The sequence below is a fragment of the Agelaius phoeniceus genome, chromosome 11, assembly GCF_051311805.1.
Source record: "Agelaius phoeniceus isolate bAgePho1 chromosome 11, bAgePho1.hap1, whole genome shotgun sequence".
NCBI classification, from domain to species: Eukaryota; Metazoa; Chordata; class Aves; order Passeriformes; family Icteridae; genus Agelaius; species Agelaius phoeniceus.
In genome coordinates, this window is record NC_135275.1 from 19,423,468 (window position 1) to 19,438,570 (window position 15,103).

At 44.2% G+C, this 15,103-nt stretch overlaps 1 protein-coding gene across 9 annotated transcripts in view; it reads right to left on the reverse strand.

Moving 5' to 3' along the window:
- The window catches only part of FOXP1 (forkhead box P1), a 376,781-nt gene that overhangs the window by 329,952 nt on the left and 31,726 nt on the right, over positions 1 to 15,103 (reverse strand). For all 9 annotated transcript variants that reach the window (XM_077184567.1, XM_077184572.1, XM_054640153.2 and 6 more), the window contains exon 2: positions 1,088 to 1,215. The gene's annotated coding sequence lies outside the window, so the exon portion shown is untranslated. The remainder of the gene's footprint in view (positions 1 to 1,087; positions 1,216 to 15,103) is intronic.

The window sequence follows — 15,103 nt, forward strand, 5'->3', positions numbered from 1 at the left end:
CACAATTCACTGATGTACGAATTTCTCAGGTTTTATAATCTTTGAATTGAAATGCACTTTCCAACACACAGAGGGATATTAAATATATAATAGAAACCTGAATTTATTTAAAAAAACAATTTGTGCTCCCAATTCCTACACAATTTAATTATGCAGATTTCCTGGGTTTGAAAGATTTCTTACACAGACTTCCCAGTTTTGCTGCAGAATGAGATGATTCTTGTTTTCCCAAACTAATACTGCCCCTCCTCTCACCCCAGTTATGAAGAGAGGCAATCAGGAGGAGGCAGGTCAGAGGAGTGGGCTTGGAAAGCTCCCCATGCCAGGTTCCTGGGGGATGGGGACAGCTGGAAAAGACACAACCACCTTCTGCATGGCACAAAAGGGACCAGGGGCTTCCTGGGGGGTAACACCACCAGAAAAGGCAACTGGCCCTTAACAGAGGAGGGGTCTCACTCCAGCATCTTCCAGAGCTTGATCAAAACAGGCTGTGGAAGGCTTTGTCCCCATGTCCCCCAGGCTGGGCAGCAGCACCAAGGTGAAGCACACGCTGCAGGACAGCTCTCCTGTGTACCAGTGACACCATTTTGTCACTGGGATGCAAGTGCAGCAAATGCTAGAGCTATTTATCTGTTGGCAATGGCTCCTTTGAGAATCCACCATGTGACACATGATGGCAAGGAGACCTCTCCATATCCATATTTCATCACTACATGAATTGCCCACACAAGCTTGGTTTAGATCCTGTCTGTCTGCAAGGCTTGCTGTGGGCAGGAGCTTTGCCTGCATGACTGAACTCCAGTTTCACCACCAAAGCCCTTACAGTTCACAGAATTCAGGGGGGATGAAGAGAAGAAAGAAAGGAAAGGAGTATTTTTTTCTGTATAGGTAATATTTGATATTTCTGCTATTTCATGCCAATGAAGGCTGCTTTGGGTTTTTTTAAGAATAGTGGTGACTTGCCTGTAAACACAGACAGTACAACCCCCTCCCACCTTATTAAAAAGGGAAGAAAAAAAATGAGGGAAAGATAATTGGTAAGAAAGAATAAGTGAGAGTTATTGCAAACTCAGCCTTGACAACTCACCAGTTTTACTTGCAGGCATCACACATATCCATTCATGACTCAGGGCAAATACAGGAAAGGATTGGAACCCTTCTCATGGCAAATGTGTCTGGAAGCTGGAGTCACTCAGAAAAAATGTTCTCAGGAGACTGAAAGACAAAAACATGTTTTAAAACTTCACTCAGTTAGAATCATATCAAAGCCTATCGTTTTCCTTTGAAAGTAAAAGGTGGTTATAAATGCTGGAGCTGGGGGGAGCATTACAGAAGCATGTCTGTGTATCAAACTATCACACAGCAGACTCTATTTGGCTTTAAATAAAACCAAAGCTTACAATATTAAGAAAGGTTTTTAGAGACAAATGCTTATGTCACATTTGCAACGTGCTCCTCCGACAGGAGAGCTTATGTTCCTTCTAAATACCAAAATGTGTCACCATCCAAATCCACATTCTGCCTGAAAACATTGTACTGAGCACAAAATCCAGATACTTTAACCTACTTTGCATTATCAAAATATAACACACTCTGAATTTCTGAACTATTTACTCTCTGTCTTCACTCACTGCATCCTGATTAAACCTTAATAAAATGTAGAACCTCTTGTTAGCATTAATCTTTCCTCTGAGATAAGGAAAAACACATATAAAAACTATTTGATGTTCAGGGTGGAAAGGCAAAACTTGCAAACATCAGTTAAGAAATACCAATTAGTATGTTTTTTTCCCCAGCTATTAGTAACACAGATTGAGCTTAAGCTTAGCTCAGAGGAAGCTGTTCCCTGTACAAATGAAACACCCATTTTACTAATAAGGGTATTTTAAAATAAGATGTATAATATCTTCACTGATACAGTATCTGCACTGAGTAACAACTCATGCTCAGAAATACAACCAGAGTGTTCCCAGGGCTGTTCTGCATCACATCTATGAAACCACATGGGATTTAAACAGCAGCTCTGGTGCCTGCCCAAACTGGGGAAGGGCACACTCTGCCCCAATGAATGCACCAACACCTGGGAGAGCCTCTGCTCCCAGGACCTCTGCACGACAGGGACCTGCAGCATAAACCCCAGGGGACAAAGACAACTTTGCAGTGGAGAAAAACACCTTGAAACACTCAAAAAGGAAAAAGCACGAAAGCAAAAATCACCTGTGGTGCTTCTGAGCCCCTCATTCCTCAATCCTCACCCTGAACAGCATCCCCAAGGCAGTGGCTGCTCCCACCAGGGCAGGACAGGGGCAAGCACTGCCGGCCCCAAATTAACCTCATGGAGTTAATTACTTTGGCAGTCCACTGCAGCTTTCCTGAGGAACATCTGGAAGCTTCTGTCTTAGCAACAACTGCATGAAATTTTGTAAGACAAAATCCAGGTACTTCTCTGGCCCTGGGGCTTTCTCCCGTTCTTTGCTGAATGCGCAACGGCTCAAAGATCACAAGGGTTCAGAAATCTAAATATAGGGCCTGTGTGACCCTGTTAAAAAACTGTGCTACACAATAAAAATAGATCCAAAAGGGTTTTTTAAACAGCATTTATGCTAAAAATGACTTCTTTCTCGGAGACTCTGCAATACCTGCAAACCAAAAGTGACCTGCATCTTGCACTGGTTGTATTTTATTCATGAGGGGCAGAGCACTTGAGAGAAGCAACAGAGCAGTGTCAGAAACACACATCTGAGCCTTTCTTTATTGCTGTGCTTGATGACAGATATGCAGATGGGTTTGTAGCTGAGCAGAAAGCTGCATCTACATATGTTGGGACAAGATTTCTCCAGCTGACCTGCTGCACCACAGTATTCAACTAATCTTTATCCATGATACATCTGTAGGGCAGGAAAGTATCATGAGCCCTCTTTAAAAGATGAGGAATCGAGGCTCATTTTAGCTACTGCTTGCTCAAGAAATTAATGTTCAAGACTTTTGAAGCAAAATTATTGTCTAAATAATATATGTGGTCTGCAGAAATGAGTGCTGCAGTGTACAGAAGCACTGTCCTCACCTGCAGATCACTCCTCACATCCTTCCTCAGCATAAGGAATATCTTGGCACCCTTGTGAAAACAAGCAGACCTGGAAGCTTAGAGAGCTCCTACCTGAGGAATAAGAAGTAGTGCAGGGAGGAGGCAAAGACATTCCATCCAGCTTGCCCTGAACTCTGACAGTGCACCTGGAAAAACTGATGCTTCTTACGCCATCAAAAACTGACCTCACTCCACAAAACATTTCTTCAGCCAAGTTTCCCAAGGGAACAAAGCCTACATGATCACCATGTACTTTCTGCACCCAGCCCCACCTGCATCTTTTGAATCCCTTGGGATTAATGGGAGCAGAGAGCTCCCAAAGACACGAGTTCTCACGGCATTAGCTCCGGGGCTTGCCCCACTGGTGGCCTCCAAACCCAGTGGCTCCAGGCACAGCTCCAGGCTGAGCCCAGCACAGCAGCTCCTGCCAGGAGGGAGCCCAGCACAGCCCAGGGGCACACAGCCAGCTCAGGCACTTCCAGTGCTGGAGAACCTGGAGAAACAACCCGTACTGCTGGGGGGGAGGGTGGAGGAGCGAGAGGAACAGATTATAGATCGGTTCTGATAAACTCAAGCCTTTAATGATCTACCCACACACTCCAGTTCGATCTGGCATTGACAAATTGAAGCTTCTAATGATGTGCCCACACATTTGAGTTGGCCACTCCTCTTCCACAACTTTCACAAAAATAGCACGCTGGGTTGAAGACACAGAAACTCTAATACTGCTGCAACATGAGCAAAACCCTTGATCAATTTTTGGCAAATCTTCCCCAAAAGATTTTTTGACAGGGCTTCCAATACAGCCCTCTAACAAAAACCTTCTGCACTGCCCCGCTCCCATACAGATTCTTAGAAGGCACCAGCTCGATAAGGGGCAATGAGATGCAGCAGCTTTAGCATAACTGAAGTACAAAGTCAATCAAACCTTGAAACAGGAATCTGGGCTTCATTAATTCCAGCAATCACAACGTTTTTATTATCACTGTATTAATCAGAATAGGAAACCTATTAATCTGCCCCCAACAAAAATTAATCTTTGTAATATTGAGCAGATTTGAAAGACAAGTTTTAATATTTCACTGTTTAAATCTCAAAGGCAGAGGCACACAGCTCAGACAATCGGGCAGATCACTGTGGACTTCATCTCATCAGCATGAGGTCCCTCACCTTTCCCTCTCTCTGTGCATCTCCACCCTGGGGTCCAGCTGCTCCTGGGGCTTCTGAAGGAACCCAGAGCATCATTCCTACATCAAACTGCAAAACTGGCTGCACTGAAGTTCCTGATACACTGAAGAGCTGTCAAGAGTTTATGCTGTAAAGGAACAGCACCACAGCCAGCAGTGCCTGGGTGGCACAGGCTGGAAGTGCCCCCCATGGCAAGGGCTGCCTGGGTGTGAGGGAGCTCTGCAAAGGGCAGGACACACCTGAGAGGCAGCAGAGGCATCCCTGTGTGCACAGGGGAATGAGAAGAGGTGCAGTGGGAGAAAACAGCAAGCAAGAAAGTATATCTGAAATTCCCATGCTCCACCGGAGCGAGTCAGGGACTGCTACACAGATCAGGCCAGGCAACCTGAACCAACCCCCCCAAAGCTGCAAAACATCCCCCCAACACCACAGAGGCCAGAACAGAGCCCAGCTTAAAGGAGAAAACAGATGGCAGAGGAAAAGTCCTTAAAAAACAATGGGAAGGAGCAGGATGAGTCAGAAGGGGGCCAAGGAAAAAAAGAGGAATGACAAATGTGACTGAAAAAGGAGGAGAACCATCCCAAGCATCTCCAGACAGCCATGCCCTGCCTGGGGAGGGTGACATGGATGAGCACATGGCTGCAGTTCCTTTTGCTGCTCTTCCATCATCATCCTGCTGGGGCAATTGCTGATGAACAGGTTATTTTGCTACTTGGCCAAATTTTCATTAAAGCAGCTTTCACCAATACATGAATACATCCACACATGCATTGACACACACCTCGGGATTGTATCTGGCACAATCCAGGCCTGATCAAAGGCAGGATTTCAATCATCTCACGCACGACTCATGTCAGGCTGTTTACTGACTGCACTGGAACCACAGAACCCTGTTTTAGCTAATGATTTCTCAAAGCCATGTTGCACAAAAGAAAACAGGTTCAACTTGTACATCAGTGCCTAAGAGACTGCTCCAAAACAGACAACTGTATGAAAAGTTGTGCCCATGTATACATATATACAAAACTGTTTTTAAGTGACTGTTTTAAATTAGAATAAATCTGTGTTCCACCAATTAAGCTTTGAATGCACGGCTGATATCGCTCGCTATTTTAAACAAGCGGCATAATAAACGCAAAAATTCAAATATTTTAGAGAAAATACTTGGAGAGTTGAGGCATTAATTTTGCCATATACAATCTGTTTCACAGGGATTTAAAAAGCTTTATTGCCACCCTGGGTACATTGGAATAAAGATGAAACACCATCCTTTCCTATTTACATATTAAAAAATACGTGCCTTCTTGATAAAGATTACCAGGCTTGCTGATACATGACTCTGTTAAAAACAACACAGCCTGTCTAGAAAACCCAAAGCCCCAAACCAGAAGTGTCCTTGCACTCTAACAGTTTCCAAATGGAAATAAAATGTACTGCTGGCTTGTTTACCCTCCCCTCTGGCGAGTGTCCTGGGGGAGGGAGGCCAGAGGAGCTCCCCAGGGCTCTGCCTAACCATGGAGCTGTTTATCAGCCACCAGAACCAGCAGCAAAATAAAGGGAGTAAGTTCAGACAGGAAAACCTTGGGATCTCAGGATGTCTACATCCAGGTGGGGGAAAAAAAAGAAAAAAAAAAAAAGGAGAAAAGAAACAAACAAACAAACAAAAAAACTACCAAAAAACAATCAAACAAAATATACCCCCCCAAAAAAACCTCCTAACATCCTTATTCTTATTTCTGCCTAATACATTTTGACTGCAGCTTGTGATGATCAGCTAAAATGCTTCAATACAGACAATATTTTCTCAAAAATAAATAACCTTTTCCCTTTTCCCCCCTTTTTTCTCTTTTCCCCCCTTTAAATAAACTGCATTAGAAACACATGTCCAAAGAATCCCTAAAAAAGACCACAAAGTCTGCTTGCGAGGGGAACCTCATTGCACCAAGTGGTAACATTTGTTCTCCCCTTTCAGCTGGGATCCACCTCAACTTTTTGATGTTGGTTGGAGCTTTTATTTGCAAATAGAGCAGAGCTGCCTGGGATGGAGGGCTCCTCTGGAGCATGCCATGTGGTCTGCACAGATGTTCCTTTTATTCCCGTGTCCCACAAGGCGCTGAGGCTCGCCGGTGTTAAACAGATTACGCAAGTAGAACACTTGATTTTGCATGTCCCCCTTTTTTTCCAACAGTTGTCTAATTTACTCAACTCATTCTGCCCCCTCCTTGTCCCTCACAATCACTATAGAAAACACAGAAAAATGCAGCTGAAGCAAGGAAGTTTTTCCTCCAGGAGCAGAATATACAGGAATGCTCAGCATCCACAAGCAAGGCAGAAATGCAGAAGAACAAAACTTATTGGGACAGTAAAGTAACCAGCTCATTAGTCAGCCTGTGCTAAAGACACTTCATTATACCCCAGCAGCACCAGTCGCTACAAGTAGCATAATCTCTCACCCTTATTTATATGTCCAAATAAGAAGTGAACTTTTTCCAAAAAAAAAAAAAAATCTAACACCAATTATGGGTGCTAAGCATTCGAAAATCCTTGAAAATCTGGCCTTCAACTCGGTCACAAAGAAGGGGCTTAATTTCCCGGCTGTCAGGCATCCCAATCAACAACTGAAGTCAATGGGATCTACACAGCACCTTATTAAAAAAAAAAAAAAAACCAACAGAGCCTAAGAGGCCCATTAAGGAACTACAGCTACAGGGAGAGAACCTCACTGCTGAACCCAGCAGCAATACACAGCTTTGTGCACCAGCCACTCCGCTCTCATGCTTAATTTGATTAATCATTTTGGTATTATCCCCAATTAGAAAAGTGTCTAACAGGAAAAAAAAATCAATTAAAAAAAAAAAATTGGTTTAAGCCTAAGGAACGGCAGCTACTGAACACGCAACGACTTGGGACTTCTGGCATTTACCAAGGATACAAAATTGAAACTAAAAATTGCGGACAAATACAAAGGCATTGGTGTTTCATCCAGACTGCGGATTATGAATTTTTTTTTTTTTAATAAACTGAAACCGAATTCCAGATGTTGAAAGTTGGGAAGTAAAAACTGCTTTAGCTGTAAAAACACAGAAAGGTGAGACAAAAAATTCTGCTGAAATATAATGAATCTTAGGGATGAAAGGAAAGCCCATGCACCCCTTCACCAGGAGAGGGCTGGGACAGAGATTTTTGCATTCTTGTGTGCCAAGCCAGGTAGTGGCACAGGGGTTTGCCCTGAGTTTCCTTTTAACAATGGACAGAGTAGAGCAGGAATCCCTGGGAACTCCTGCAGCAGAAAGAGGAACAAACCTCCCTTGCAGTTCTGCATGGAACCTCCTGGCACCCAGACCGGGCTCCCTGCAGCCCAGGGGTGGCACCTGTGCAGCAACACCAGGGCAGGGGGCACTTGTGGGTGGATGCCAGGGACACAAATCAGCACATCCCAAAAAGACACACAAACCCACCTTTTCTTCCACCAGAGTCCAAATCACCCCTGACAGAGCAGAGCCACATCTGAGGCTCCGCAGTCCCTTCAGCATCCAAATACAATCCAAATTTGGACCCGCATGACTAGTTCTAGGTTTATTTTATGGGCTTGATCACCACCAACACTCAGGGATTTTGAAAGCAGAATTCAAGGCAGTAATTTGAGATCACTGGTTTCGCCTCTGTTTGTTTCCACCACAGCATCCACAATGCTACAGATGAACACAGAACATTTAAAGTATCCCACAGCATCCCACCAACTCCTTCCCAGAAGTGACTGAGTCTCACCCTAAAATTCAGGAACAGCAGCAAATGTTTGGATTCTGATAAGAAGGGGAATATTCATCAGCATACTTCACAAGTGATGCAGTCACAACTTGCAAACTTAGTCACAGAAATATGACTGAACTTGTCTGCTACCACACAACAAAGTACCGTCTAGTGGTTAAAATCGGAGGACATGATTCAGGAATGCAAGCCTTTTCAAAGAAGAACTAAAACACATGATTAAGTGCTGTTGAAGTCAATAGGCTGATTCAGAGACCAACTTCTGGAGCGATGGATAATACTCCCCACATTGCCATATGGCTCTCAGTCAAACTTCCTAGAAGCATTTGCTAATACCAGGTTCCACCACAGCTTTTGGGAGGCCTGCTTTTCTTTTGCCCTTTTTTTCCCCCCCTTTCTTTTTTTAAACCTATGTCTGGGATAATTTTCACCCACTCTGAAGATCCTCCAGGCTCTCACTGACTGAGAGAGAATGTGCCATGATTACTGCATGGTGGTGCAGATTCATCCAACAACTAATAATCTCAAATGCAAAGTTATCTATATATATAAAAATGAATTCAAGAGCGCATTATATAAATATATGCTGTATAAAATAATAAATGCAAATCTGCTTTAATCCAAAGGCACTTTTTGTGGTCTTTAGTGAAAGGCACGCAAGCCTGTTACAGTGATGAAATCCAGCACAAGCATCTTGGCCAGCTGAGGGATCTTTGCAAACAATCCCAGTCCCACCTCAGAACTCCCAAACCTGCTTCCTTTACGACTCGCAAATATTTCATTTCTCTTGCCAGCTCCCGGCTCGCTCTGCACTGAAACGTTCTGGGGCAGGTTTGCTGTTCTGCTAATATCTTGTGCACAGACAGCAGCCCCTTGTCACAGCTTCCTGCAGGGTGGTGACACCAGCACGTCCGACCCTCGGGCAGCACTGCCGCCCCACCAGAGGGTCCCCAAATTTCCTGGGAACGCCATCCAACAGCACCTCCTGCTCCCCAGCCTTCCCCAACCCTGCCAACACAAACACGCAGCAAACCAAACCTTCCAGCAGGATAAATGGCTACCCAGCAGTGCTCAAGCTACATTTACAGCAACTCAGTTAGAGTTTGTATTTCTATTTATGGGATGGGAAACGAAGGGGAAGACCACTGGCAGAGCCACCCACTGACTTTCATGGCCTCCCCCATGCACACGATGGAAATAATCCACTAATTTTGCACATTTCCTAATCCCTGAAAAGGTTGAAAACTTACTCTTTACCTTTAGTCACGGAAAAGAAGAAAGAAAACAAAAGCCCAAGGAATTCTAGCTGGCTTTTTGAAACACTTCACAGATAAGGCGTAACATCATTTTTAAGCAGTTTGAAAACACCCTGTTACTGCCTACAATTAAATAAATGTAATCACAGCCTAAGCTGGCCCTCCCGGCCATCTGTCTTTGAGGCAATGGGGAAAGAAGAGGCGCTACAACGTGCAGTACTTTTTCTGGCTTTTAAAGTGTTTCTCCTTATTCAATATCTAAATTAAATCAAATGGAGTATACTAAGTAAGCCCATAAGACACAGCGCATGATGCAAGAGTCTTAAAATCCTTATCTACTGAGCACTCCAGCTTAAAGGCTGATGTTTTATGTTCCCCTGCAGCGCACGGGGATCCTGCTGGCTTGGCCAGACTAGGAAAATAAGCTTCCAATGACCAAATGCAACTGCAACTTGAAAAGTAGGAACCAAACCAGACACAACAAACCACAGAGCAGCCGCCCCAGCCCGGCCTGGGCTGCCCCAGCACTGCCATTGCCTCCAGTGACCGGCTTCACCTTCCCAGGGCTGCTGATAAGATGCTCGGGAGCCCAAACCCGTGAGTGGGGCTGGCAATCACGAGGTTTTCAGCCCGGGATGCTCAGGGTGAGCAAGGCAGGAAGCCGGCGGAGGCGCAGATGCACGGAGTTGTGCAAATCTGCTGAATTCCAGAGTTATGAATTCCCCGAGTTTAAGCGATTCTGAGAACGCCCGTGAGCCAAAATCCACAGTCCTGTCTGGATGCTCTCCCTGCAAGTCCCGGGGCAGGGGGACCCGCCCCACCACACACCCACAGGCAGGACATTTTGGGGCATTTTCTGCCCGTGAGCATCCTGCAGACAGCTCACAGGACAGTCATTCCCTGGTGCTGTTTCATCTTTATTCCAGTGTACCCAGGGCGGCAATAATGCTTTTTAAATCCCTGTGAAACAGATTGTATATGGGAAAATTAATGTCTAAATTAATGTCTCAACCCTCCAAGTATTTTCTCTGAAATATTTCATTTTTTGTGTTTATTATGCTGCTTGTTTAAAATAGTGAGCAGCATCAGCTGTGCATTCAAAGCTTAATTGGTGGAACAGAGATTTATTCTAATTTAGAACAGCCACTTAAAAACAGTTTGCACAACTTTTCCTGACCTCATTGATCCTGGAAAAGAAATGAGTGTTCCTCCAGGCTCATGCATCTGAATCTACCTCCCATGGCAGAAGCAGGGAGCACCAAGTACTGCAGGGCCTATAAATACCAGCTTCCAGTAAAATGGAAATAAAATCAGAGTTCAAGTCAAACTCCACCATCTATCCTCCAAGTTTGTATATTTCTCTCCTGAATGCATGTCATCAAAGCATAACTACATGTGAAACATCATTTTACTTGTCCAATAAAAGGGACATTTATCACAAACAAGAGTTAAGCAGCTCAGATATTAAAATGGGAATAAAACTATTGCTGATATCAATGGTATAAATTAATACTAGCAGTTGATTAAGTCCAGCTGTATTCTCAGACTTTTGTTCTATGACTGAGACTTTTTCACTACATTTGTATTACTGAATAATATAATTTATTTACATCCTTAGCTCTACCAGATCAATCACTTTAGGTTTTATTGTTAACTCATCTGCCCCACATTTGGCACACCTGCCCACAGAAACAAACCACACATTGTACCTTATTTCCTCCATAGAAAACCTCTGCAATTTCCACCCTATCTACTAAGTATGTTTAGAGGTCAAACTTCAGATCTCTTCCTTTGGGCTTTTTTCCCCTCTTGTTACATTTCAACTTGTAAGTGCCAGAAAACAGTTTCAAAAATGAAAAAAAAAAAAAAAAAAGAAACAGAAACTGCACAAAACCAGCATTTTCTGAGCAGAAAAAAAATTTGCAGAAATTGTATTTCCTCTGGACCAGACAATGCAGCTTGAAAAGAAAAAAAGGAAGAGAAAAAGAGAGAGAGCCATTTCATGCTGCAGAGCAGCCTCTGGGCTGGAGCTGTGACGACAGCACTGGGGCATCCTCAAATCCACCCAGCATTCCAATAATGCAAAGCAAAGCACTGCCACAGCACAGCCAACCCAGGGGCATCCCAACCCTGTGGACAGAATGCATCTATTTGTGATGAAGGGATAAGCTGAATTTAAAACTGTGGTGGTTGTTTTTTAAATCTTCTAAAATCAACAGGAACTTGGCGCGCAGCTCTCCAGCAGCACTTGGAAAAATTGAGTTCACAGCACCGAGGGCACAGGGGGGAAGCCTGGCCTTAGCCAACATCCTTTGGCATGAAGAGATTGCCTGACATCAGCAGAAAGGATCAAACCACGCTCTGAGAAGTTCCTTAGAGACGCAATATAAAAAAACCCAAGTAATATTAAAATAATAGTGACTGATTCACACTAATAAGGGCTAAGGAGGACAGAGAGGGAGGGGAAAAAAAAGGAAAAAAGAAAAGAGACACCAGCCTACAGCTGTGGTCAAAAAAAAAGTAACTTCAGGGCCAAAATCAACGGAATTTTTTTAAAATTAAAACAATTTCATAAAACAGCTCCACTACAAGCCCACCCAAAGCAGCAAGAAGCCATTTTTACCATTTCAATCAAATACAAAGCTGATACACTAACTTAAAGGATCAAGACCAAATAAGATATGTGGGACGGCAATCTTAATGCCAAGTTTTACCCATGTGAGTTCAGTTATAAATGCCTGGAAAATGTGATTCCCTAACTTAGAAATAGCAGCTGTAGCATTCAAAGGTACTCTGGTAATTACTGGAATGCTTGCTAAAAAACTAGACAGAAGCTAACATCTTACTTACATTAAATACACATTCACCACAAATTAAAAGAGCCACAGAAAAGGGAAAAAAAAAAAAGAAGAAAAAATAACAAAACCAGAAAACAATCAGGCGAGCAGATGTTCAAAAAAAGAAGGGGGGAAAATGACAAGAGAGGGCCAGATGCTCATTTCTGCTGGTTGTCACAGCACAATGAAGGTACCCCACACCACCAGCCTGGCCAAGCCACCGGAGCTCAACAGCCAAAGGGAGTCAGATTGTCACCTCTACATCTGTAAGTGGTAATTTCATCCCAGATACTGCAATAACACACTGCCTTAAAATCTCTGAAATGCTGCCTAGTCATCTGAGACAGGAGTAAAACAAGCAGCAACGCCAAGTGGAGTTGTCTGCTACTGCCTGAGGGACTCCTGGGTTTAGCAGCCGGGCTGGCATAAGGATTGTATTATCGAGGAGTGCCCTGCACTGCTTTATTAAGTGCCAGTGAAGTGTCTATTGCATTCAGTGCCTGGGAAATACGGTGGGAAACGTCAACCACCAACCACCAAACTACAAATTAAGCTACTTGACCAATGTGCACCCATTATCAGCCGCTGGCCCCCGGAAATAAAGCGCTCTGGAAGCAAGGGGCCAGTGAGGTGAGCAGGGACGGGGCAGATGGGGAGAGAACCTCTCTGCAGTGAACACAGAGCCCCAGGACACGCTGGTAGGAGCAGCCAGTCCACACCCAGGCTTTGGAAGGAGGTACCCGACGAGAAGTTATCTGCAAAATGTGCATCACACTCTCCTGGCTCCCTTCACACCTCCCCCTTCGCATCCCCACTCCCATGCACCTTCGCGTCTATTCCTACACTTCTCTCGCTACCCACATCCTGAACATATTTATGTTGTAAACATCCATTTGGAAGCACTCGGTGAGCCTGTGGCACACTGAAGGATGCTGCTCTGAGCTTCAGGAGGCAGCTGGCTCACCATGACCCCTCTCTCCCTCTCCCAGCTGCACAGGAGGGGAAAGAATTACTTGGCCCTCACACTTATCTTTTATCCACTCAGGATCCAGATTATTGCCTAATAAAACTTCACGGCAAAGCTATTAAAAATTAAAGGGATATCTCCCTTCCTACATAATGATTTGTCACAAGCCAGACCTAAATCAGGATTGATGAGGTTCATGGTGCCTTCCTTCTTCTTTTTTTTTAAATTTGGCAGAATTTCCTGATTTTTTTTTTGTTGCAGCCCATCTCACTCCTTACTGACACAAAATTTCTCCTTCAGTGCTCCAGACCTTACTTCTTCATCAAGATGAAGTAAGAGGCGAAAGGCAGCTGAGCCAGCAGAAATGTTCCCACTGTCCTTCAGGAAACAGAGAAGAGTCCAAGTAGTTGGTATGATTCAGAACTAGTGGTAGAAAAAGGACAAACCAGATTACAGCAACAGAGGACTCCATCCAAAACCTGCATCCAAAGAGACTCCTGCTAACATATGGTGGAAATGTGACTTTTTGCAAATATCCTCCGCAGAAGCCAATTCCTCTCCTCCACCCAAGCCACATCCAATAGCTCTAGTAGAGCGAGCTGTTACTTACACGTATTAGTCAGGATAGGCATCAGCCACGATACCAATTTTAATCCATCTAGCTAATGAGGAATCTGCCATCTAGTTAACGTGCTCAGACCCTCCAGAGAAATTAAAATCCACCTATTCAGGCTCCTCTCTCACGGAGCAGTACCTATCCCAGAGCACGGTGGCTGCTTTTCCCAGTGATCGCATCCCGCGCTCCCACCGGCACCGCTCGGCTCCACCGGCACCAAGGAGAAGCACCTGAAGCAGAACTGCACTGAAAAGACAGAACTTGGAAAGAATGCGTTAGCAACTTCAATCCAAATATAAAATGCATTTAAAGGTCATAATTTGCATAACTACATCTCATGTTTTTTGTTGTGCGGGATTTGTTTTGGTTTTTTTTTCTTCTTTTTTAAATTGCTCTATCCTGGAAGGTGCCGAGCACCGCTGCTTCTCATTTAAAGTTTTGACAACTCTTAGGGCTGTTCAGTGCTTGGCAGGAGCAGTTCTGCAAGACATCCTAGGACCACACTAACAGGTACATAGCATTAATAAAAAACCTTTTCAAAACACAGACTAATGGAAGGAGACACACAGCACCATTATCACATGAGGACATGGCTGGGCTGACACAGGAGTTTCACTTTCTTGTGATGCAGTCTTAATAGTGGATTCAGAAAAACAACCAGATGCTACCAGTTGTAGCAGGAAAAGCTCAACGTGCCACGAAATGCCCCAACAACTGTCATAAGTTTTTTTTAATCTTTTTGTTCACTTGGATCAACAGCTCCTCCAATCTGCATCCAACAAGGATGCTATAGTGATCCCCTAAACCTTCAGCTCCAACCCCAGACCCAGTCCCATGAGAAGTGTCATATTTTTCTTGGAAAGATTGTAACTGGAAGAGCAGCAGGGCAGCAGGTATGAGGAATGCCCTCTTCAACTGAAATGAAAATCAGAGGTGCTGGAACATTCAGCTCCTGCTTCCTGCACGAAATTAATTATAACAGCCAATCTGTGCTGCTGCTTAGTCTGCAGGGGAAAAGATGAAATAGCTAAATTGATATCACAGCAAAGGAAGGGCTCATCACAGCAATGTCTGAGGCTGAAGTGGAATCCTGCCTTCGCCTGAGCTACAGAAGGGAACTCAAGAGATGGCTGAAAACTGTGGCTACAAGCCTGCAGCTCCCCCAGCTTGTATAAATGTGCTTGCAGAGATCAGCGCTGGGTTCAGAGGCTGAATGCAGCTCTATCACCATTAGCACCTGACTGACGATTGACACAAACCACACACCACCTACAAAGGCATTGCACAGACCCAAGCGTGTGGGAAATGCAGGCTTGCCCAAAACCCTCTGTAACATCTCAGATCTTTCCCACATTTAAAAAAACCCAAAAAAATTTTTAAAAAAAG